Source organism: Loxodonta africana, chromosome 2 (assembly GCF_030014295.1).
Source record: "Loxodonta africana isolate mLoxAfr1 chromosome 2, mLoxAfr1.hap2, whole genome shotgun sequence".
NCBI lineage: Eukaryota > Metazoa > Chordata > Mammalia > Proboscidea > Elephantidae > Loxodonta > Loxodonta africana.
The window spans coordinates 150673300-150697273 of NC_087343.1; the positions used below are offsets into that span (position 1 = coordinate 150673300).

The following is a 23974-nucleotide window of genomic DNA, read 5'->3' on the forward strand; positions in this document are numbered from 1 at the left end:
CAAAGTGACAGGAGCAGAACCCTAAGAAGACTAGCTTACCATTTCTTATGGCTCACTAATACAAACTAAGGTGCCCTGGTGGGTCACTGGTTAAATGCTCAGCTGCTATCTGAAAGGTCGGCAGTTCAAACCCACTAGACGCTCCACAAAAGAAAGATGTGGCAGTCTGCTTCCGTAAAGATTACAGCATTGCTGTATGTAAATTTTCGTCTGAGAGGCTGACCTGATTTGTAATCTTTCACTTAAAGCACAATAAAAATTAATTAAAAAAAAAAAAAAAGATTACAGCCTTGGAAACCCTATGGGGGCAGTTCTACTCTGTCCTATAGAGTCACTATGAGCTGGAATCAACAGTGACGGGTTTAATACAAAACTACAACACACTTCATTTTTTTCAGCTAAGGAGTGTTGTGTGCTGTCAAGTTGACTCCAACTAACAGCAACCATATAGGACAGAGCAGAACTGCCCACACGGTTTCCTAGGCTGTAATCTTTACAGGAGCAGTTCATCAGGTTTTTCTCCTGCAGAGCTGGGTTTGAACCAACAACCGCTGGGTTAACAGCTAAGTGCTTAACCACTGTGCCACAAGGACTCTTAGGTAAGGAGTACAGTGGGTAATTCCACAACTTCTTCCATCAAATGGTTCCCCTGAGATCAGAACTTTTTTTTTTAAGAGGCCCTGTAAAGGCTGCTCTGAAGACAGGAAGCTGACAAATCACATAAAAATAGCACTGATTATACTTATTGTCCTTGTTTTTCCCACTAGATTGTGAACTTTGAGAGCAAAGAATACGACTTCATCTTTGCTTCCCAAGTTCTGAATACTAAACAATAGCATAATCCCAATATTTGAACTGATGTTATCACTTCCAGTGTACTTGCCAGTTCACTATCCAACTGAATCCTCACAATAATTCCCTGAGATAATATGCTAGGCTGATTATCATTCCCTTCCTCAAAAGGGAAAGCAAAAGCTGAGAGAGCTGAAGAACCTGGTTCAAAGTCATGGAAAGAGTATCAGAGCCAGGAGTAGAATAAGGTTGCTGTCTTTCAGGGGGATGCTCTTTCCAAACAATGACCACGGTTATAACTGAAAATGTTAAATTTCATTGAAATGTATAAAGCCATACACAGGGTAATTCATGAAGTGCTTAAAATATTTTATAGTTGCTGATCAAATTTCATTATTCAAACACTAGAATACCCCTTCTCATCAACATCAACAAATACATATATAAGATTAACAGCTTCAAAGTGATTCTAAAACCAACCATAAATAGTCTGCTTTTCTTATTAAAAAAAAAAAAAAAAAAAAACTCTGATCTTACCTGATCCTAAATTTGAGCTCCTTTACATTTCCAATTTTTTAATCCAGTAAAACTGGTGTTTATTCTAATTAAGGACCACAAAGGACCTCCCCCCAAAATTAAGTACCTATTATACCAATCAGTAATTGATTTTTCAGTTTTATTTTTACTTTTCAACTATACAGAATAACAGCTTGATATACAAACGCAGAAACACAGAAATATTTTAAGAATAGATAAAATGAACTTAACTTTTCCTCCTATTTTTCTGTTCCTGAAAAGGACAATACAAAAAGATGATAGACATCTCTCTAAAAACTGTTTGAAATGCAAAGTAAGAGATAAGAATCATTACACATCATATACACATGAAAAAAAATGTATACATACTAGAAGCTAGATAATAACCTAGCATAAAACACTTGCAAAATTTCCTTCTCTAATAGAAATCCAGTAAATTCTACTAAATTATCTTGTCAACCCAGCACATTTTCCTCAATCTAAGGCTTTTTTATTCAAATAGGCTCATCTACCTAAAACACTCTCCCCTGCTGCCTCCTACTCTGTGGCTCTCACTCAAGTCTCATCCTTGGAGGGACCTTTTCCATCCACTCAATCTAATGATCTTCCCCCGTTAATCTCTCCCGGAGTGTATCATTCCTTTGCTCCAAAACATGCACCACAAGTTTTATTATATATTCATTTATAAATCTGTTTAATGTCTGTTTCTCCCAGAGTATAAACTCCTTGAAGTCCACTGGTGATTTTTTTTTGCTTTATTAAGGTATAATTTACATACCATAAAATCTACTGGTTTCAAGTGTACATTTCAATGATTTCAAGTAAATTTAGAGTTATGCAACCATCACCACATGATCACTTGTGTTTTGTTCCTCAATGTATCTCTGACATAAACCAAAAAAATCCACTGCCGTCGAATCGATTCTGACGCACAGAGACACTACAGGGCAGAGCAGAACCACCTCCATAGGATTTCCAAAGCCATGATTTTCACAGAAGCAGACTGCCACATCTTTCTCCAGAAGAGAGGCTGGCAGGCTCAAACCGCCAATTTTCACTTAGCAGCCAAGCGCTTAAGCACTGCACCACCAGGGCTCCTTCTCTGGCACTTAGTAGGAGCTAAATAAATATCTGGTGAATGAACGAACCAATCTAATAATGAGTCAATCTTGTAATCCCATTACTACTAATATCTAGTGTACCATCTGAAATGAGTTGATGCATAAAAACAGCTTTATTCCATTCAATTCCAAATATCCATTATTTCTATTTGCAAAGCCAGCTCTCCTGTGAGGCTCCAAAATGAGCCTAGCCAAAAAAACAATTGTCATCAAGTACATTCCAACTCATGGTGACCCCATAGAACACAGGAGAACTGCCCACAGGGTTTACAAGGCTGTAAATCTTCACAGAAGCAGACTGTCACATCTTTCACCCCGCAGAACAGCTGGTGGGTTAGAACCGCCAACCTTTCGGTTATTAGCCGAGTTGCTTAACCACTGTGCCGCCAGGCTCCTCAAAATGAGGGTACACACCTATTAACCCACTGCCTCTCTTGAGGAAGCTCCCACTCCTCTTACAGTTGAGGAACACTGACTAGCCAAATTCACGTGGGCAGACTACACTTCCTTTTTATCAAGTAATCCACTCCTCTGCCTCTAGCCAAGTTGACACTTTATAAACAAAACAAAGTTCTTTCAGGAACTGCAATCTTATTCAATGGTGAGGATAGTGTCTTTGTTTAATACATGAGCCTTTGTAATATCAAAATAATGCAAATAAGTTCTTGATCCTGCTATATGTCTAACTGAGACCTAAATATAGCGTTACCTACTAATTGGAAACTTTTTTCGAATAGAAAAATCATAGCTTCTTTGCTGTTTATCCATCTTTAAAATAGGAATTTTCTTTTTCTATAACAGGAAAAAAATTTTTCAGTATGTCACTCATTTTGCAGAATTGTTAGGTTTCTGGTAAAAGATTCAACTCATGTACAAAATGACTTTAAAAACTGTAACTACAGAACTTTCTATTTATATATTCCCCAATATTAAAATTAGTGTCCAACAAATGGGGACCCACGCACAGACTGAGGTTATTCATAAAATGATAATAAAAGTAGTTGTTGTACCCAAACTGACTCAAGAAGAAAGAGAAAAGTCTCAATAAACCCATAACAAGTGAAGAGATCAAATAAGTGATCAAAAAACCTCCTGACCAAAAAAAAAAAAAAGTCGTGGACCAGATGGCTTCACTGGGAAATTCTACCAAACATTTAGAGAAGAATTGATGCCAATACTGTTTAAACTATTCCAAAAGATAGAGAAGGAAGGAATACTCCCTAATTCATTCAATGAAGCAAACACAGCCCTGATACCAAGCCAGACAAAGACCACAAGAAAACTAAAGACCAGTATCTCTTATAAACACAGATGCAAAAATCCTCAACAAAATACTAGCGAACAGAATCCAACAGCATATTAAGAGAGTCAGAGACCATGACCAAGTGGGATTTATTCCAGGGATGCAAGGATAGCTTAACGTTAGAAAATTAATCAACATAATACACCACATCAATAGAACAAAGGAAAAGAGCTACATGATCATCTCTATGGATGCAGAAAAAGCATTTGATAAAATCCAACACCGTTTCTTGATGAAAACCCTAAAAGAAGAATGGAATATGAAAGAAACTCCTCAATATGACTCAGGGCATATACAAAAAGCCAACAACCAACATCACACTTAATGCAGAAAAAGTGAGAGCTTTGCCCTTGAAACTGGCAACAAGAAAAGGGTGCCCGCTCTCACCACTTTTATTCAATATTGTGTTTGAAGTCCTAGCAGAGCAATAAGACAACGAAAGAAGCAAAAGGTATCTGGATTGGGAAAGAAATAAAATTCTTCCTCTTCAAGGATGATATGATCCTATATATATAAAGTCCCAAAGAGTCCACAAGAAAACTTCTAGAGCTAACAGAGGAATTTAGAAAAGGTGCAGGGTACAAGGCTGTCTTAGTTATCTAATACAGAAATGCCACAAGTGGATGACTTTAACAAACAGAAATTTATTTTCTCACAGTTTAGGAGGCTAGAATTCAGGGCACCAGCTTTGGGGGAAGACTTTCTCTGTCAGCTCTGAAGAAAGATCCTTGCCTCTTCAGCTTCTGCTTCCTTGGAAATCTCCATGTGTCTTGGAATCAATCTTACCTGTTCTCTGCTCTGATGGCTTTTTTAATCACTTTTATATCTGGAAAGAGATTGATTCAAGATACACCCTACATTATCCCACCTCATTAACATAACAAAGTCAACCCATTCCCAAATGGGATTATAACCACAGGCACTGAGGTTAGGATTTACAACACACAGGGGACATAATTCAATCTGTAACAAAAATCAACAAACAAAAATCAGTTGGGTTTTTACACATCAGCAATGAAAAATCTGAAAGGGAAATTAGGGAAACAATTCCATTTACAATAGCATCTAAGAGAATAAAATACCTAGGAATAAATCTAACCAGGGACATGAAGGACTTACACAATGAAAACTATTAAAATACTGATGAAAAGATTAAACAAGACTTAAGTGGAAAGACGTCCCATGTTCATGGATTGGAAGACTTAATACTGTTGTCAATACTACTCAAAGCCATCTACAAGTTCAACACAATCCCAATAAACAGCATTCTTTACCGAAATAGAAAAACCAATCCTCAACTTTATATGGAATAGCAAGAGGCCTGAAATAGCTAAAGCAATGCTGAAAGAGAAGAACAAAGTAGGAGAACTCACCCTTCCTGATTTTAAAACATACTATACAGCCACAGTAATCAATACAGCCTGGTACTAGTTTAACAACAGATACAAAGAACAATGGAGTTGTACTGAGGGTCCAGAAGTAAACCCACACATCTACAGCCAACTGGTTTTTGACAAGGATGCTAGGTCCATCTGATGGGGAAAGAAGAATCTCTTCAATAAATGGTGCTAGGAAAACTGGATTTCCACATGCAGAAAAACCAAACAGGATCCATGCCTCACACTACACACATGAACAAATTCAAAATGGGCTAAGGACCTAAATGTGTAAACTAAAATCATAAAATTCTTAGAAGAAAAAGCCAGGGCAATAGTGTCAAGCCTAGCTTTTACCAATGGATTATCTAATATAATAGCAAAAGCACAAACAGCAAAAGACAAAATAAATAAGTGGGACCTCATAATAATTTAAAACTTTTTTCATCAAAAGACTTTACCAAAAAATTGAAAAGAAAAGCTACCAACTGGGAGAATATCCTTGAAAACCATATATTCAACAACAATCTAATAACCAAAATACAGATAAAACTTCAACAACTTAATAACAAAAAGACAACCCAATCCTAAAATGAGCAAAGGACTTGAATAGACATTTCACCAAAGAAGACATTCAAATGTCCACTAAACACATGAAAAGACGCTCAGCATCATTAGCCATTACCCCACCCCATTTAGAGAGATGCAAATCAAAATCACAATGAGATACCATTTCACTCCCACTAGGATAGTTAAAACAAAAACAGAAAATAACACACATCAGCAAGGATGTGGGAAAATTGGAATCCTTATCCATCGCTAGAGGGAATGCCAAATGGTACAGCCCTCATGGAAAAGAGTGTGGCAGTTCCTCAAAACACTAAAAACAGAACTACCATACGACCCAGCAATTCCAATTCTAGGTATATACCCAAAAGCTTGAAACCAGAGACTCAAAAAGAGACTTGTACACCAATGTTCACTGTAGCACTGTTTACAACAGTCAAAAAGAAGAAACAACCTAAATGCCATCAGCAGATGGATAAACAAAATGTGGTACATATATACAATGGAATACTACTCACCCAGTACGAGAAATGGAAGTCTTGATACATGCTACGATATGGATGGATCTGGAAGAAATTATGCTGAGTGAAATAAATCAATCACAAAAGGAAAATATTGTGTGACCTCACTTATATAAAAAGACAAGAAAAAGCAAATGTATAGAAACCAAAGCTTATTAGTGGCTACCAGGGGTGGGAGGGAGGGGAAAAGGAGGGGAGGTTAACGGTGATGGAAATATCACACTGATAAAGGGTACGATTGCACAGCCGATTACTTCAACTGCAGTAAATAAACTCTATGCCTGTAAAAGGCTGAATTGGCAAACATTGTGTGACATATTTACAAGACCAAAAAAAAAAAAGAGTAGCTGCTGAGGCTGCTTATATACCACCAAAAACCTCATGGGATTTGGTTCCTTTGTTTGGAGGTTTAGGGTCATGGTTTCATGGGACATTCCAGGTAACTGGCTTAATAACATGTTTAGTGCTTCTGTTCTACCTCCTAGTTTGTTGCATAGTGCCTGGGGTCTTAAAAGCTTGCAAGTGACCATTCAAGGCACAACAATTGGTGTCTCTTCACCTGGAGCAACACAGGAAAAAGGAGACTCAGGAACAGGAGGAAGATATGGAATGTGTGGCTAACTGCCTCCATGAACAGCTGCCTCCTTTGCCATGAGACCAGAAGAACTTGATGATGCCCAGCTACCATTACCGAACATTTTGATCAAAGATTCTATAGAAGAATTCTGATCAAAAGGGGCAAATGCAGAACAGAATTTAAAATTCTCATAGACTCCAGACTCCTGGGAGCCATGAAGGTTGGAAGAACCCCTGAAACTACTGCCCTTAAATAATCTTTTAAACCTTAAACCAAAAATATCCCCTGAAGTCTTCTTAAAACCAAACAGCAGGTTAGCTTAACTAGTAAAAAATGTCTGCCTTCAACATTATGCTCTTTTAAGAACTATCTATGTGGGACCAAATTGGTAACAACAACTCTAAAGGTTAGGTAGGAAACTTAGGGGGCAGTGAATTTATGTTAATAAGTGGAGGAATAACTCAGAAAAGGCAGGTGAGAATGGTTGTGCAACTTGAAGAATTAATCAATGTCACTAAATGGTACACGTAGAAACTGTTGAACTGCTGTATTTTTGCTGTGTATATTCTCAACATCAACAAAATAATTTAAAAAAAAAAAAGCACTAACCACAAAAGAAAAAAAAAAGTAACTGGCATTTTATTGGTGGGAGAAAAACTGACAAGTCACTATGTATTTATTCCAGCTGCTTTCTCTGTCCTAAAACAGCATTCTAACAAAAAATACAATGTAACAGTTACTTCATCCCATGAAGAATTTTATGCCATTGTGATGTGCCCTTCTACTCCTTTCCAAGGACTTATGCTGTGTCACAGAAATCCCTAATTGGTAACGGACAATTAAACTGTGAAAATACCGCCACAATTTTAAGAGGCACAGCTTAAGAAAGAAGGGGCTCCAGATGGATATGCAAATATGTCGAGTTCATTCAATTCCATTCAACAAGTGTACCAAAACCGTTTGCTACTGAGTAGATTCCGACTCACACAGACCCTAGAGGACAGATTAGAACTGCCCCTAGGTCTTAAATGCTAGCAAGCGGCCATCTAAGATGCATCAATTGTTCTCAACCCACCTGGGACAAAGAAGAATGAAGAACACCAAAGACACAAGGGAATTATGAGCCTAAGAGACAGAAAGGGCCACATAAACCAGAAACTACATCAGCCTGAGCCCAGAAGAACTAGATGGTGCCCAGCCACAACTGATGGCTGCCCTGACAGGGAAGCAACACAGAACCCCTGAGGGAGCAGGAGAGCAGTGGGATGCAGACCCCAAATTCTCGTAAAAAGACCAGACTTAATGGTCAGACTGGGACTAGAAGGACCCTGGAGGCCATGGTCCCCAGACCTTATGTTAGCCCAAGACAGGAACCATTCCCAAAGCCAACTCTTCAGACAGGGTCTAGACTGGAATAGGGGACAGAAAATGATACAGGTGAAGAAAAAGCTTCTTGGATCAAGTAGACACATGAGACTACGATGGCATCTCTTTTCTGGAGGGGAGATGAGAGGGCAGAGGGGGGCCAGAAGCTACCCAAATGGACATGAGGAAATTAGAGGGAGAGCAATTAGGAGTGTACAGCAAGGTTTACATAAATTTTTGTATGAGAGACTGACCTGACTTGCAAACCTTCACTTAAAGCACAATAAAAATTAACTAAAAAAAAGAACTGCCCCCTAGGATTTCCAAAGAGTGGCTGGTGGATTCGAACTGCCCAGTTTTGGTTAGCAGCCAAGCTCTTAACCACTGAGTGCATGACTAAGCCTCCGCTTCTAAGTGCACCAAAAAAACAAACACGTTGCTGTCCAGTCATTTCTAACTCACAGCGACCCTATAGGACAGAGAACTGCTCCACAAGGAGTGGCTGGTGGATTCCAACTGCCAACCTTTTAGCTGCCGCCAAAGCTCCCTCTAGGTGCACCAAACCAAAACCAAACCCGTTGCCGCTGAGGCAATTCCGACTCATAGTGACCCTAAAGGACAGAGCAGAACTGCTCCATTGGGTTTCCAGGGAGCAGCTGGTTGATTCCAACCGCCGACCTTTTCCAGCCACAGCTCGCTGTAACTCTTAACCACCGTGCCACCAGGGCCCTTCTAAAGTGCACAGTACCTGTGAAAAACTCAGGTCAAAAGTATTGCAGGGTTGCAAAAAGGAATTAAAGACATAGCCTCACATTAACCCAGCCACAGAAATTCAGTAATACCTAAATTATCCTATAATGGCTGCCTCTAAAAGCAAGTGAACCCCAGTTATTTAATGTTCATAGTCTGCCTTACCGTGATTCCGGCTGCCATTTTTAGACTATCTGCCCAACTCTGGGTACTTTTTTCACTGATTAAAAGGTGTGTGTGGAAACCGAATAAAATTATGCAACTGCTCTGTAAAAGTCAGTCTGGTTTCTAATTGATTATAGCCAGAAGAAGTTTACCAATTCCCCCGGGCAAATGTGCCAACCGATTCAATTTCCTATAATCTTATTTTGGAAACCAGGCGCCCCATCTGAAACTTAACGCTATACAAAGCGTCCCTCTAGCCTGGCCCCTACGGAGCGCATTCTAGACAAGTCCTCAGTGCACCAACAGCCCAATTTTGGCTATATTCTGGGTGATTTAAGGAAGTCAGCAACCACTCATCTCACGTGGTCTTAAAAAGGGGCGCAGTTGAGCCCTAAATAAACCACATTCTTTTTTCTGCATCAACTTCAGTGTCCAGCATCCAGCATGAGGGAAGTGGGCAGGGGCACCGCGCAGGGTTGGTGTGCAGGGGAGGTCCCCAAACAAATGTAGGCTGCTGTGCCTAATACTTTGGAAGAGCTAGGAGGTGAGAGGGCACACCCGCTCACGCGCACTGCAGCGGCTAAAAACCGCGGCCACACCCCCCCCCGAGGCATGTCTTCACCTTCCTCTTTCACCAAACAGAAAGCCGACCCTTTCCATGGAATGCCCCATATGCAGGGCACTGTCCCTGACTCCCCACCACCACGACACAGACACCTCTAAGCGCAACGCCCTTGAGCCTGGCGCGGGTGGGACACGGCACTAGGGGGCTGGGGGGGGGGGCCCGCGGCGATGGGCAACACGCGCATGCGCGGATACGGGTACCCGCCCGTTTACCTACCGTTGGAACCTCGGTGCCCCGTTCCCCGGCCGCGGCCGCTTCTCCAGGACCCGCGGCGACGGCAAGAGGGCGAGAACTGAGGCCCCAAGTGGCTCCGCAACCGGCGAGCCTCCTCCCGGGGCAGCCGCTGACAGGCTGCTGAAGCGACGGTGGTGGCGCGGGGCCAGCCCGGTAAGCGACCCTCAGGTCCCCCCGGCGGCAGCGGCGGCAGAGGCAGAGATGCGGGAGAGGGGCGGGAGCGGGGGCGGGAGTGGCGGCGGAGGCAACGTCTGAGGCGCAGAGCCTCCCTAACGGCAAGCGGGAGCAGAGCTGAGGGCGGAGGCCGGGCGGAGGCCGGACCGGACGTGACGTGCGGGGGCGGGGCGGGGCCCGCGGGCGGGGGAGGGGCAAGCGCACCGTGAATGCGGCTGGCCGTGCCCCATACCGCCTGCCAGCGGTATTGGAGTCTGCGGGTTTGAGAGCCGTTGTGCTTATCCTACGCCAAATTTGGGCCTCTGAGTTAGGGTGCGAGAAGCCGGGCGGGGGCCTGAGGGAGGTTGGGAAGGAGAAACGAAACTGGGGAAGGGACGTAGGAGGGATAAAGGAAAAATCCCGAAAGACTGAGGTAGCTCCTGGTCTCTCTGTGCCTTAGAAGGTCGGAAAAACCCGGGATGCTCTTATCAGGGGGTGGAGCACAGAGACAACAGAGACCTGCTGGGGCGGACCTGAGCGATGACTCATGTTCCCATTCCCAGCGATGTGGGTTAGATGGGGACGTTGAGGCTGCACCTGCCCGCCCTTTCCCTTCACCTAAGGGCCTAAGGACTTGAAGACCTAAGAGAGAACATAAGTCTTTGGCGCCGAAAGGGTCTGGGAATATGAAAGTCGATAGGCTACATGCTCACAATGAACTTCATATACCAAACAGAGCTTCAGGGGCTGAGCTGAAAGGAGGCAGAAAGAATGAGGAGCTCTCTGAGCTGAGTCTACTTGCTTACATAGCCGCCCAGACCAACCCTGCAATTCTCTCGGGCTCACAAAGGTGTGAATATTCAGCCAGTCTCTTCTTTGCTATAGTCTGTTGAGGGCTTTGAAATTCTTCCACTGAGTAAAATGCAGTATTCTGCCTTTGGACTCCTTAGCGGCGGTTTAGAGCCACACCTGCCCAAAGAACTCAGGGTATCTGTAAAGATATAAACCACCCCAATCCGGTTGTCCCCTACCTGCCTGGGCCGGAAGTCAGTAACCCGTAAAATGTAAAACAAGAACCCTCATAGAATTTGGGACAAGATTTTCTAAAAAGTCACCCTATGAGATGATCTGTAAATGTGTTACAGAGGCCAGGATGGCCTCTTAGAGAGACTAAAGTAAATCCTCTGTAACATAAGTGCCATATGCCCAGTTGATGCTGTCATAATACAAGGGTGGGGTCCACAAAGAGTCTAGAACCAGCAGTCTGGATAAGAATGTATCTGTCCAGGAGCGAGGCTTAATGAGCAGCACTAATACCCATCATCAGGGCAGTTAAAAAGCTTAATTCAGATTCACTTATTCATTCAACAAATATTTATTGAGTGCTTGCTCTGTTCTAGTCTCTTAGGATACATCAGCAAGTAAGATCCCTGCCCTCATGGAGCTTACATCCTAGGAAAACCAAATCTGGATATCCTTTAAGAACATAAAAAGGTCCATGTTCTGATATTTATCAAGTAATTTTTCAAAGGGTCTCCAGAGTAAATTAACACAGCCAGCAAGAGGCCATTGTCCAAGGCACATGACTGGTACTAATTAGACTTAGTATATAAAAAAATATATAGTCTTTGTCAATTAATAAATTCACGTTATAGTTTATAAATCATCTTCTATTCATTTGGTTGAATTACAAAGTTGTTTTATTCAAATTAATTTCCCAGAGCCTGATTAAACTTGAATGAAGTGAAATGTAAGTTTCTGAATCTGCCAAACTGAGAACCAGACAGACCCTGGTTTCGTAGCAACACAGTCACAATGCAGCCTCTGTATTCAGCCTGGAAATTCTCTTTAAACATCTTAAATGGCAATTTTACCTGTGATTTCATGCTTGGAGATCAGGGGCGACATGATTGCTTGTAAAGCTTAACTATAAGACAGTAAAAATCATAAGAGTTAAAAACTCTCCTGAACCTACCCCACCTATGCAACATAGGCTCTTGTTGACATAATTGACTGTAATAGGTATCTTACTTCAAGTATGAAACCCAAGACTGTAAGCTCTCAGAGGACAGCGACTCCCCTGCATTTATCCACTCTACCCCAAAATGTGAGCTCTCAAAAAGCAAATAAATTGTTTCAGTGACCATTTTTCTCTGTAGAACTTGTCCTTGAAAGGTATCTTTTCCAGATCCTTTATAATATGTAACAAGTATGTTCAACATGCAGGACTCATGGGGTATTCAAACAAACAAACAAACCCTTTATCTTTCACCATCCCTCTAAACCTGTGCAGAGGGAGTAGAGATGTCATGCGCCTGACTGAAAACTCAGGCAGGTTGTATGACTTTTGTGCTTCCTCATAAGTAATAGAAAGTCCTTTGGTCATCAAGTCACAAACACACAGACTGAAACTTTTCCCCCTTCTCCAGCTAGGGACAGCTGGTCTCAGCATACTCTGAAGAGGGGATTATAGTCCTCTCTGAGCCTGCCTGGTCTTTCTAGTTCTTACCCATCTTACTAACCAGACTCAAAGGGAGGGGAAGCAAGGGAAGCAGAAATTTTTTTGACTTTTACTTCAGTGTGATAGATTAACACTCAGTAGGCCTAGCAGATGTTTAACACTGACTTTCTTCTTGTGGATACTTTTATGTTCAGGGATCACTACCATCCATTCTCTGGTGGTTTCTTATCCACTGTTCCCTTCATATGAGTGGAAGAACTCTAATTTTGTAAGTTCTTTACTACCTCTTCAGCCTTCAGCTTCTTGTCTGTTTAAGCCTTTTCATCTTGTATAGGACCCTGTTAAATATGATTTAAGATACCTCTCACACTGGCCCATTTGCAGGTGGCCCTAGGGCCACCCCATATGGCTGTACAAGATTGTGCCTTCCATAACCCTTCTACCTACCTACCAGTTGAGTCAACTCCAACCCATGGCAACCCTGTGTACGTCAGAGCGGAACTATGTTCCATAGGTTTTTCAATGGCAGATTTTTCAGAAGTTAGATCATCAGACCTTTATTCCAAGGCATATTTGGATAAAACTCCAACCTCCAACCTTTGGGTTAGCAGCCAAGGGTGTTAACCATTTGCACTACCCAGGGTTCCATAACCCTAGCCAGTTGCCATTAGGTTGACTCCAACTCATGCCAATCCCATGTGTCAGAGTAGAACTGTGCTCCATAGGGTTTTTCAATGGCTGGCTTTTCAGAAGTTAATCACTAGGCCTTTCTTCCAAGGCACCTCTGGGTAGACTCAAACCCTCTTAAAAAAAAACAAACCTGTTGCCGTCGAGTCAATTCCGACTCATAGCGACCCTATAGGACAGAGTAGAATTGCCTCATAGAGTTTCCAAGGAGCGCCTGGTGGATTTGAACTCCCAGCGCTTTGGTTAGCAGCCATAGCACCTAACCACTACGCCACCAGGGTTTCCCCAAACTCTCTAGAGGGTGCCAATCATTGTAGATTTGTTTATCTATTTTGACAGTTTTCCAGCAGGTGGCAGTAAAGTTTTTTGTCCAAACTAAATAAGTATATTATGACTATTTTCCAATAAATCGAAGCAGAGTATCTGGACCAAGGGGAGCTTTTTTTCTGATGGTGTTATTTTGGCTAGTAGCAGCTGTGTATGACCCACACCTGGTCCACAGGAGGCTGTCACGAAATTTTGTGCCCAAACAAACATGGGAGTACAGGCCTACCCCAGTTCAACTTCAACGGTCTGCTGCTCTGCTGCCAAAACAGCTGCCAGCCCTTCTCTTTTCCTCTATATTTTCCATGCAGGTGTAAGACACAGGTCCACTGTGTCCCTCTAACTGCACAAGACACATCTCAAAGCACTCTGAGTAGTTCTTTCGAAGGCCCCTCTCAGTGGGCTTGAGGTCAGAGGCAGGCAGGCAGGCACCTATCACAAGGCTCACAGCGTACCAGCAGCAGTCCCCAAAGAAATCCTCCTTGACCTTTCGTGACTTGCTGTTATCTACCTGCATTTTTCTAAGTCCTTTGAAATTTCCAGGAGGGGTCCATCTCAGAACTCACTTTAGTGATTTTTTGTTTTTCTTTTGTTTTGTAATATCTTGGCGCTTCAGTTAAAACAGTAGTTCTCAACCAGGAGTGATTTTTTTGGGCAACGTCTGGATTTTTTTGGTTATCAAAACTGGGGAGATGCTATTGGAATCTAGTGGGTAGAGGTCAAGGATACTACTGAACATCCTGCAATGCACAGGACAGTACCTTCCACTCAGCCCCCCAGCAAGGAATTATCTAGCCCAAAATGTCAATAGTGCTGAGGTTGAGAAACCTTGAGTTAAAACTTCCAATTTAACATCTTGTAACAAATAGAATTCCTAAACTTGGCAGTCACTAGGAAACTGCCTCAGAATTACATCACTCTTTCTTCTTTTTTCCGACAAACGCTTTACCTGCACATGTAGAGGTCACATTTTAATATGTCACTAGAGTAATAAACATCATTTCAGATAGCTGCTTGGCCAGGATGAGAAGTGACCTGTATAGGCCAAGCCTGTGTGTTTCTATGACTCCCTCTGGAGGTGAGGCTGTGCCAGGAAAATTATTACTCAAAGTGGGATTTTTTTCCAGTTCTTTCTTTGCAAGATTACTTATTTTGACGGGGAGAGGAGTGTTAAGAGAACTTTTCTGTGTGGTAAAATATACGTAACAAAACATTTGCCATTTTAACCATTTTTACATGTTCAATTCAATGATATTAATTATATTCACTGTGTTGTGCAACCATTACCACTATCCATTTCCCTTTTTCTTGTCTTTAATAGAAGCTCAATGCCCTTAAGCAATAGCTCTCCCTTCCTCCCCGCATCCTCACAACCTGCCCTTGGTAACCGCTAATAAACTTTGGTCTCTATGCATTTGCCTATTCTAGATACGTCACGGAAACCCCGGTGGCGTAGTGGTTAAGTGCTACAGCTGCTAACCAAAGGGTCGACAGTTCCAATCATCAGGCGCTCCTTGGAAACTCTATGGGGCAGTGCTACTCTGTTCTATAGGGTCGCTATGAGTCGGAATCGACTCGACGGCACTGGGTTTGGTTTTTGGTTTTAGATACTTCATAAAAGTGAGATCATACAATATTTGTCCTTTTGTGGCAAAATGATTTTTAAAGCCCAGAGAAGCAAGCATTCTACCTAACTCATCTGAGCAGACACTTTATGCCTCTCAAAAGTAAGGTCATTTTGGTGAGTAGCATCTGTGGCCTTAAAAGCTTGTGAGCGGCTAAGATACATCTATTGGTCCCATTCCATCTAGAGCAAAGGAGAACGAAGAAAACTAGAGACACACGGAAAATATTAGCCCAAAGGACTAATGCACCACATGAAACATAGCCTTGACTAGCCTAAGCCCAGAAGAACTAGATGGTGCCCGGCTACCACCACCAGCGGCTTTGACAGGGATCACAATAGAGGGTCCTGGACAGAAAAGGAGAAAAATGTAGAACAAAATTCAAATTCACAAAAAAAGACCAGACTTACTGGTCTGACAGAGACTGGAGGAACCCCTGAGACTATGGCCCCCAGACACCCTGCTAACTCAGAGCTGAAACTACTCTTAAAGTCCACCCTTCAGCCGAAGATTAGGCAGGCCTATGAAACAAACAGTAACACACATGAGGAACATGTTTCTTGGTTCCATCAAGTATACCAGACCAAGTGGGCAACACCTGCCCAAAATCAAAGATGGGAAGGCAGGAAGGGACAGGAAAACTGGACGAATGGACACAAATCTGGGAAAGAGTGTTGACACGCTCCGAGGATTACAACAAATGTCACAAAACGATTTGTGTATAAATTTTGAATAAGAAATTAATTTGCTCTGTAAACTTTCACCTAAAGCACAATAAAATTAAAAAAAAAAAAAGTAAGGTCATGATCAAATCACTGTAGAAGGAATGTACAATAAAGCCTGCAAAAATCAGAAAGTGTGTAAGGCAGAAAGCTGTCAGAGAAGGAAAACATGGATTTTCCACTAAAATGAGCAATAGGAAAGTGGTAAGACTATACCCTGTCAAAAGGAGAAAATGTGCGAGACTCGGAAAAATAAGGAAATGTCGAGGAGTTCCAGTTCTCCCAGGTTTCACTGTATACTTGCTACAACCCCAGACAGTAGTCTAAATGCCAGGGACAACCTCAGCATGGCTGCCTCCCCAGGGTGGCAGGCGTCACTGGGGTGAGACTTGAGTTCAGGGAGCAGCTGTCACTTCACAACTTGCCCCTCATTATTCCTAGAGAATGCACATGTACTTCTTTCCTCCCTTGTCACTAATGTGAATTCAGCTCTTCCAGATGTAACAGGCTGTTGACCCCATCTCTTCTTCCATCAATAAGGAAGCTTTCTTTACTCAGGTGTCTCATTACACACCTTACTGACCTTCATCTCTGACCAAGGCTGTTTGAGTACTAGGATATGGATTAACTTTCGTTTAGTCAAGGCTGCCATTATCTTTTGTAATACAATGTTAGTTAATAAGGAACTGGAGCCGTAGTAGTCAGCAAAAGCAAAAAAGGACACATCCCATTCCCACCAATCACTTAAAAAGTAAAACAGATAACAACAAACATTTAGTACTGATAAATGTTGGATTTGGACTGTTGTTGTATTGCTGTTAGTTGCCGTCAAGTTAATTCTGACTTATGGTGACCCCATCGGTTACAGAGTAGAACTGCTCCATAGTTTTCTTGGCTATAATCTTAACGGGAACAGATCACCAGGCCTTTTCTTCCACGGTACTGCTGGGTGGGTGAGCAGTCAAACACAAACCATAAGACCAGGCTGGACTTAAAATAAAAACATTGAACTTGAAATAAGAAAACCTATATTTGAGCTCTAGCTCTACCACTTACTAGCCATGTAACTCTGGTCAAGTTATTTAACCTAATAGCACCTTAGAGTAAATGAAAATAGGAAAAATAATATTTAAATACTTTATATGCATAAAAGTATTCCATAAGCTGTATACTACAATTTTTTCACTATCCTCTCCCATGCTGCTTTTGGAGGCCTAAAGAAGTCTCTGAAAATGTTTTGCCATCGTATCTAGATTTTTATTACTAAGGATGAGGTCCCATGTGGAAACTTTTCTTTGCAGGAGTTGCTCAATACTTGCCCATTTATTTCTAAATGAAAACCAACAACCCCCAAACACTTGCAGCTGTTTTTAAGATCTTCTGAACCTTGTGAATTACAATAAATACAGTAAACCTGTGAAAGCCAGAACTGGTATAATGTGGAAACCTGTCATAGAAGGAAAACTCAAATATTTTCCACTAAAACAAGTGATAGAAAAGTGGTAAGACTGCACCCTGTCAAAGGCTGAAAACTTGCAAGACCCAGAAAAACAAGGCAGTCCGGTCAAGTCTGGCTCTCATGGGCTTCACTGTACAAACACACCTCCTCCCTAGTTAGAACCATGTTTACACTCCCCACTTGTAGAAAAAGACGTGATGGATGGGAAGATATATCTAGTCTTGTGCAGGAAAAAATAACTGCGCAAGGGAGATGAGGTAGTAACTACTCTGACTCCCTGAGAGCACTAAAATTCTATCACATTCAATCAAACTCGGCTAATTAATTTTCTCTTTCTTCAAATACTCATCTCTACTGGGAAGAAAGAAAGGACTAAAAACCCAACAAAGTTGAAACCTTCTGATAAAGGAGAAGCAACTCACCATTAAGGAGTGGTGTCACCGGCTGTTCTGAGGAGTGCAATGGAAATCTCTACCACTTTCCCTGGAACCATTGTGCCAGTATACAAGAATGTGTGTTCTTCATAAACAGAGAAATATTACTAGCTGCAAAGAGAAGAAACTGTTCCAGGGTGTTCACATTCCACGCCAACATCCAAAATAATGGCATATACTGTTCTGATCATAGCAACCCAAAGTAACCTTTGTACCATTTATTTATGCAGCACATATTTCTTGAGCAACTATTACGGGCCAGGCATTGTGCTAGAGGATATAATTATGATCCCTGCCCTGACAGAAACCTTCGTCTTACATACCTCTGGAATAGAATGTTTTTGGAATAGAACCAAAGTTAACATAATGTTGATTTCAGCTTCTGTATACAGTCACACAGCCACTGGTGCCAGTCACATCCAGTTTGGGGAGCTGGAACAATTGACAGTACCTCTCATCTTTGCCAAGACCACATTTTTAGCCCAACAACTTGGAATTCATTGTATGACAATGTGAGCCAATGTTATCATCAGCTATAAGACTAAGTTGTTTTAGTTTCTTGATTAAATTTCTATAATTAACTGGATATTTTTTCCACAATCAGAATTTCTGTTTTTTTTTTAAAAAAAAGGTAAGAATAGATACCCTCTTTCCCCCTTCTCCTTTCCCCTCTCCCTGTATCCATGTAGGAAAAAAAAAAAATGCTCCAGAATTCAATAAGATTATGACCTTTACAAAACCATGAGTCTTCTGCTGTTCTTTTAGCCACAAACCCAAGTAGTACAGTCTAACCATTCTACATATCCTACCTCTTCCTTAGGGGCCTTAGGCCTTGGGCCTTCCTACCATTTAACCAGCCAGGCTCTATCTCAGACTGCCCTCATTAGGACCACACTTCCTGTGGCAAACTGAAGCCCAGGGCTTTGCATATGGCAATCTAACTAAACCATATTTTTGCTAAACATTCACACCTGACTGCTCTGTCCCACTAAAGACAACAGTGTAATGATTTACAGAAACATTTCATTTTCCCAATCTCCAAGACGCTCTGGAGCATAAAAGCTCATACTCCTATGTTAGGATTTCATAGTGAAAGAGAAGCCAATATATGTACACGAAGGAGAAATGTTATAGTTATTATGCATGTGTCTTATTATCACTATTAGAGTATGGCATTGTCTGTGTCCTAAACAAGCATCTTACTGAAAACAAGTACTCTAAAAACACTCTTCAGAAAAGAAAATGGCCCATAGTTTAACCAAATTTTTAATAAGGTTTTATTATTTGTTTTTCTTGTTTGCTTTATATGTATCATAAATTAGAACACTGGGATACTTCTTACTCATTCATACACTAAAAAATACTTACTGAGCACCTACTATGTGCCAGGTACTGTGTTAAGCACTGGAGACACAGCAGTGAACACATTGAACACATGATTCCTGCCTTGTGGTGAACACAGTCTAATTATGCCCATGGCACGAGAGGCTCCCACTTATTGTTCGATAAGCTTAAGTTCAGCCTAAATGTCCCTAAGTGTCAGAGTAGGCTCTTGTGGGTGCTCACAATGTTCTCCGTTTTGATTTGAGTGGTGATTATATGGCTGTTTGCTATGTACTAAATTATTTAGTTGTCTATATCTTTGGGACATTTTTCTATGTGAATGTTTCACAATAAAAAGGATATTTTAAAACAAGATTTTAAGAAAAGAAAGATAATATAGAAAAATATCTTAATGATCTTGTTAAACAAAACACAAACCCTGTACCCACAGGGAAAGCAGTTGCTGTCAAGTCAATTCTGACTCATGGTGAGCCCATGTATGTCAGAGTAGAACTGTGCACCATAGGGTTTTCAATGGCTAATTTTTTGGAAGTAGACTGCCAGGCTTTTCTTCCAAGGCACTTCTGGGTGGACTGAAACCTCCAACCTTTCAGATAGCAGCCAAGCACATTAACTGTTTATACCACCCAAGGACTCCAGCCAGAGAGAAAGGATCACTAAATTTAGCTACGTTAAATTTGACAACATAAAAAGAGTGAAAATCAAGCCAGAGAACTGAAATATTTATAAAACATTCAACCCAAAAAGGACTATTGTCCATATTATGTAAAGAACTCCTAGAAATAAGTTAAAAATAAAAAAAGACAATTCCACATAAAATTGCACAAAACAACTTTCTCATAGGGACTGCACAAAAGACGAAATCCAAATGGCCAATAAATGTATAAAAATATTCAACCTTATCAGTTATCAGGGAAAAGCAAACTAAAATTGAATACAACTATACATCTGCCACAATATACCCACCATAATGGCTAAAATTAATAAGCCCAACAATGCCAACTGTTGGCAAGGATATAGAGGAAGAGACTCTCTCATTCATTGCTGGTAGGAGTGTAAATTCATACAACTACCCTGGAAGACAGTTTAATATTATCTACTAAAGTTAAAGACATAAAAACTCTTATAACTCAGCGGTTCCACTGCTCCGTATACACCCTGGAGAACCACGTGCACGTATGTACCAGAATACATATGCATATATGCTCATAGCTGCATTAATGTAATAGCCCCAAATTAGAAACAATACAAAATTCTAGCCATAGAAGAATGGACCATACAGTGAAACACTAGGCAGCAATGAAAAATGAATGAACTAGACCTACACGTACAGGTAATGGCATGCTTGTATTTTACAGACAAAATGCAAAAGAAACATACAGTCTGACTCTTCTATGCAAAGTTCAAAATCAGACAAAACTCAACTATATTATTTAGAGGTTCATACCTAGGTGGCAAAATTGCCAAGAAAAATCAAGCAACTGATTACCATAAAAGTCAGGATAGTGGTTTGATATATAAGGGGAGGTAGGGGATATGTGATTAAAAAAAAAAAAAAAAAGAGCCATGAGGAGAACATTGGAGAAGAGAGGTTGTCAGTGTTCTATTTCTTGAATTGAATGGTGGTTATACAGGTGTTTACTTTATACTGTAAATTTGTGCTTTTTGCCCTTTTTGTACATGTATTTATCTTGCAATTTAAACAGTTGGAAACAACAAGGAGCTTAAATGGTAGTATCCAAATTAGTTCGCTCCTAAAGCTCAAGTTGGAGCTGTTGATAAATGCCCAGAGTTTAATGTCCAGAGAATACATTGAATAGTCCCTTTGTATCCACCTGCTGTCATTATATCATAATAAGGGCATTTATTCTTACCACTCTCTCAGAAAACAACTCAGATTTGACAAATATAGGATGAGCTATTTGTAAAAAGAAACAAAGGATGATACATATTTTTAGATGGTAGTCAGAACAAGCATGCAACAAAGGAGTATGTAAAGATGGCAGTGGTAGGCAGAATAATGTCACCTACCCCTGCCAAAGATGCCCACATCCTACTCCTTGGAACCTGTGAATATGTTAGGTCACATGGTAAAGGGGAATTGAGGTTGCTAATCAACTAATTTTGAGATGGGGAGATGTCTTAGTCATCTAGTGCTGCTGTAACAGAAATACCACAAGTGAATGGCTTTAACAAAGAGAAATTTTATTTCCTCAGGGTAAAGTAGGCTAACAGTCCAAATTCAGGGCATCACCTCCAGGGGAAGGCTCTCTGTCTCTGTCAGCCTTCTCATCAATGTTTCCCTAGACTAGGACCTGCTCTGCGCAGGGACCCCGGGTCCAAAGAACACACTCTGCTCCCAGCACTGCTTTCTTGTTGGTATGAGGTCCCCTGTTTCTTTGCTCACTTCTTATTTATCTTAAGAGACTGTGTCAAGACACAATCCAATCTTATAGACTGAGTCCTGCCTCACTAACACAACTGCGCCCATCCTCCCTCATTAACATCATAAAGGCAGGGTTTACAACATATAGGAAAATCACACAATACCAGGAATCATGGCCCAGCCCGATTGATACACACATTTTGGGGGGAACATAATTCAGTCCATGACAGGAGATTACCCTGGATTTTGACTGGGCCCGATGTAATCACAACAGTCTTTATAAATGGAAGAGGAAGGCAGAAGGGAAAGGTCAGAGTCTGACTCAACCAGCCATTGCGGTTTTAAAGATGGAAGGGGGCCATAAGCTAAGAAATGGGGACAGCCTGTAGAAGCTGGAAAAGGCAAGGAAACAAATTCTCCCCTAGAGCTCCTAAATTTTTCCAAAGAGCCCTGCTAGCACCTTGATTTTAGCCCAGTGAAACCCACGTCAGACTTCCGGCCTACAGAGCTATAAGATGTAATCACAACAGTCTTTATAAATGGAAGAGGAAGGCAGAAGGGAAAGGTCAGAGTCTGACTCAACCAGCCATTGCGGTTTTAAAGATGGAAGGGGGCCATAAGCTAAGGAATGGGGACAGCCTGTAGAAGCTGGAAAAGGCAAGGAAACAAATTCTCCCCTAGAGCTCCTAAATTTTTCCAAAGAGCCCTGCTAGCACCTTGATTTTAGCCCAGTGAAACCCACGTCAGACTTCCGGCCTACAGAGCTATAAGATAGTGATTGTGTTGTTTTTGTTTTGTTTTTTAAATTTATATATTTTTTGTGTTTTAAGTGAAAGTTTACAAATCAAGTCAGTCTCTCATACAAAAAGTTATACACACCTTGCTGTGTACTCCTAGCTGCTCTCCTCCTCATGAGACAGCACACTCTTCCTCTCCACCCTGTATTCCCTGTTCCATTCAACTGGCAGTAATTGTGTTGTTTTAAGCCACTAAATTTGCAGTAATTTGTTACAGTAATAATAAAAACCTAATACAATGGCAAATGGCATTTTAGGAAGGAAAAAGGAGCGGTAGATAGTTTAGGAATACATGCATAAAAAAAAAAATACATACATGTGGTAAAACTCTAGAGAAAAACAAGGGAATAATTAATCCAAACCAGTATAGTCGTTACTTCTAATGGAGAGTATGAAGCATACGAGTGGTACCCCCATGAACGTGGCTGCACTGGCCAAGAAGCAGACTCTATGTGAACTAGAAAAAGGCTCCTTCTCCAGACAGATGACTTAGAAAAAGACATTCCCACTAGGTGGGTGCAGCCCAATGGGTTCACAGTCTGACAGCAGATGGTGCCATTGTATGGAAGGAAAAGGCCTTATCGTCCAGGTGGAGGTGTACTCCTCTACCCTACTCCCCACCCTGCCATTGCAAGGCACCTTTGTGCAGTGCCCAAACTGTATCTGCTCGCAGCCTGGCCAGGGACCTTTCAAGGTTTTGTGATATTCTGCTTCTCAAGCTGGGTAAGGGTACATAGGGTTTGTTTTTCATAATCATTTTCTAAATTGTGTATATATATTATATACTCTCTTTTGTATAGATGATATTGTTCACAATAAAAATGTCAAATATTCAGCAACAAGACGAAATGTAATGCCGGCGCACCCCATGCAGACCTTTACTAGTATGTCGGTCCTCTGTGTACGTGGAAAAATCAAGGAGTTCTGAAGGATATTAGTTATGCCTCATTAATTACCCATGAGCAGGAAAGCAGGATTCCCCTTCTTTCAGCTCCTATTCCTATCTTAAATAAGAGGTTTTGCCTGTTTTCTTACCAAACCTACCTCCAAAGCAACTTTATGAATTTATGTTTAGACTTTTACCAAAAATGGGTATTATATATATTTTTATAAATATTGTATACAGTGTTGTTGTTCCAACTCATAGCGACCCTGTGTACGACAGAATGAAACACTGCCCGGTCCTGCGCCATCTGCACAATCCTTGCTACATTTGAGCCCATTGTTGCAGCCAGTGTATCAATCCATCTCGCTGAGGGTCTTCCTCATTTTCGATGACCCTCTGCTTTACCAAGCATCATATCGTTCTCCAGGGACTGGTCCTTCCTGATAACATGTCCAAAGTACACAAAACAAAGTCTCACGATCTTCACATCCAAGGAACATCTGGTTGTACTTCTTCCAAAACAAATTTGTTCGTTCTTCCAGCAGCTCATGGTGTATTCAGTATTCTTCACCAACACCACAGTTCAAGTGCATCAATTCTTCAGTCTTCTTTATTTGTTGTTCAGCTTTTGCATCTTTATTTGTTGTTCAGCTTTTGCACACGTATTAGGCAACTGAAAATACCATGGCTTGGATCAGGTGCGCCTTAGTCCTCAAACTGATATCTTTGCTTTATAACACTTTAAAGAGGTCTTTGGTAGCAG

At 41.2% G+C, this 23974-nt stretch overlaps 1 protein-coding gene across 8 annotated transcripts in view; it reads right to left on the bottom strand.

The window, feature by feature from the left end:
- The window catches only part of FAM13B (family with sequence similarity 13 member B), a 121333-nt gene extending 111294 nt beyond the window's left edge, over positions 1-10039 (bottom strand). For 4 of the 8 annotated variants that reach the window (XM_023549318.2, XM_023549315.2, XM_010590885.3 and 1 more), the window contains exon 1: positions 9916-10037. The gene's annotated coding sequence lies outside the window, so the exon portion shown is untranslated. Of the gene's footprint in view, positions 1-6214; positions 6263-9915 lie in introns of all 8 variants that reach the window. The other 4 variants (XR_010319393.1, XM_023549312.2, XM_064276572.1 and 1 more) reach the window with 3 other exon arrangements.
- Positions 10040-23974: the final 13935 nt, after the last annotated feature.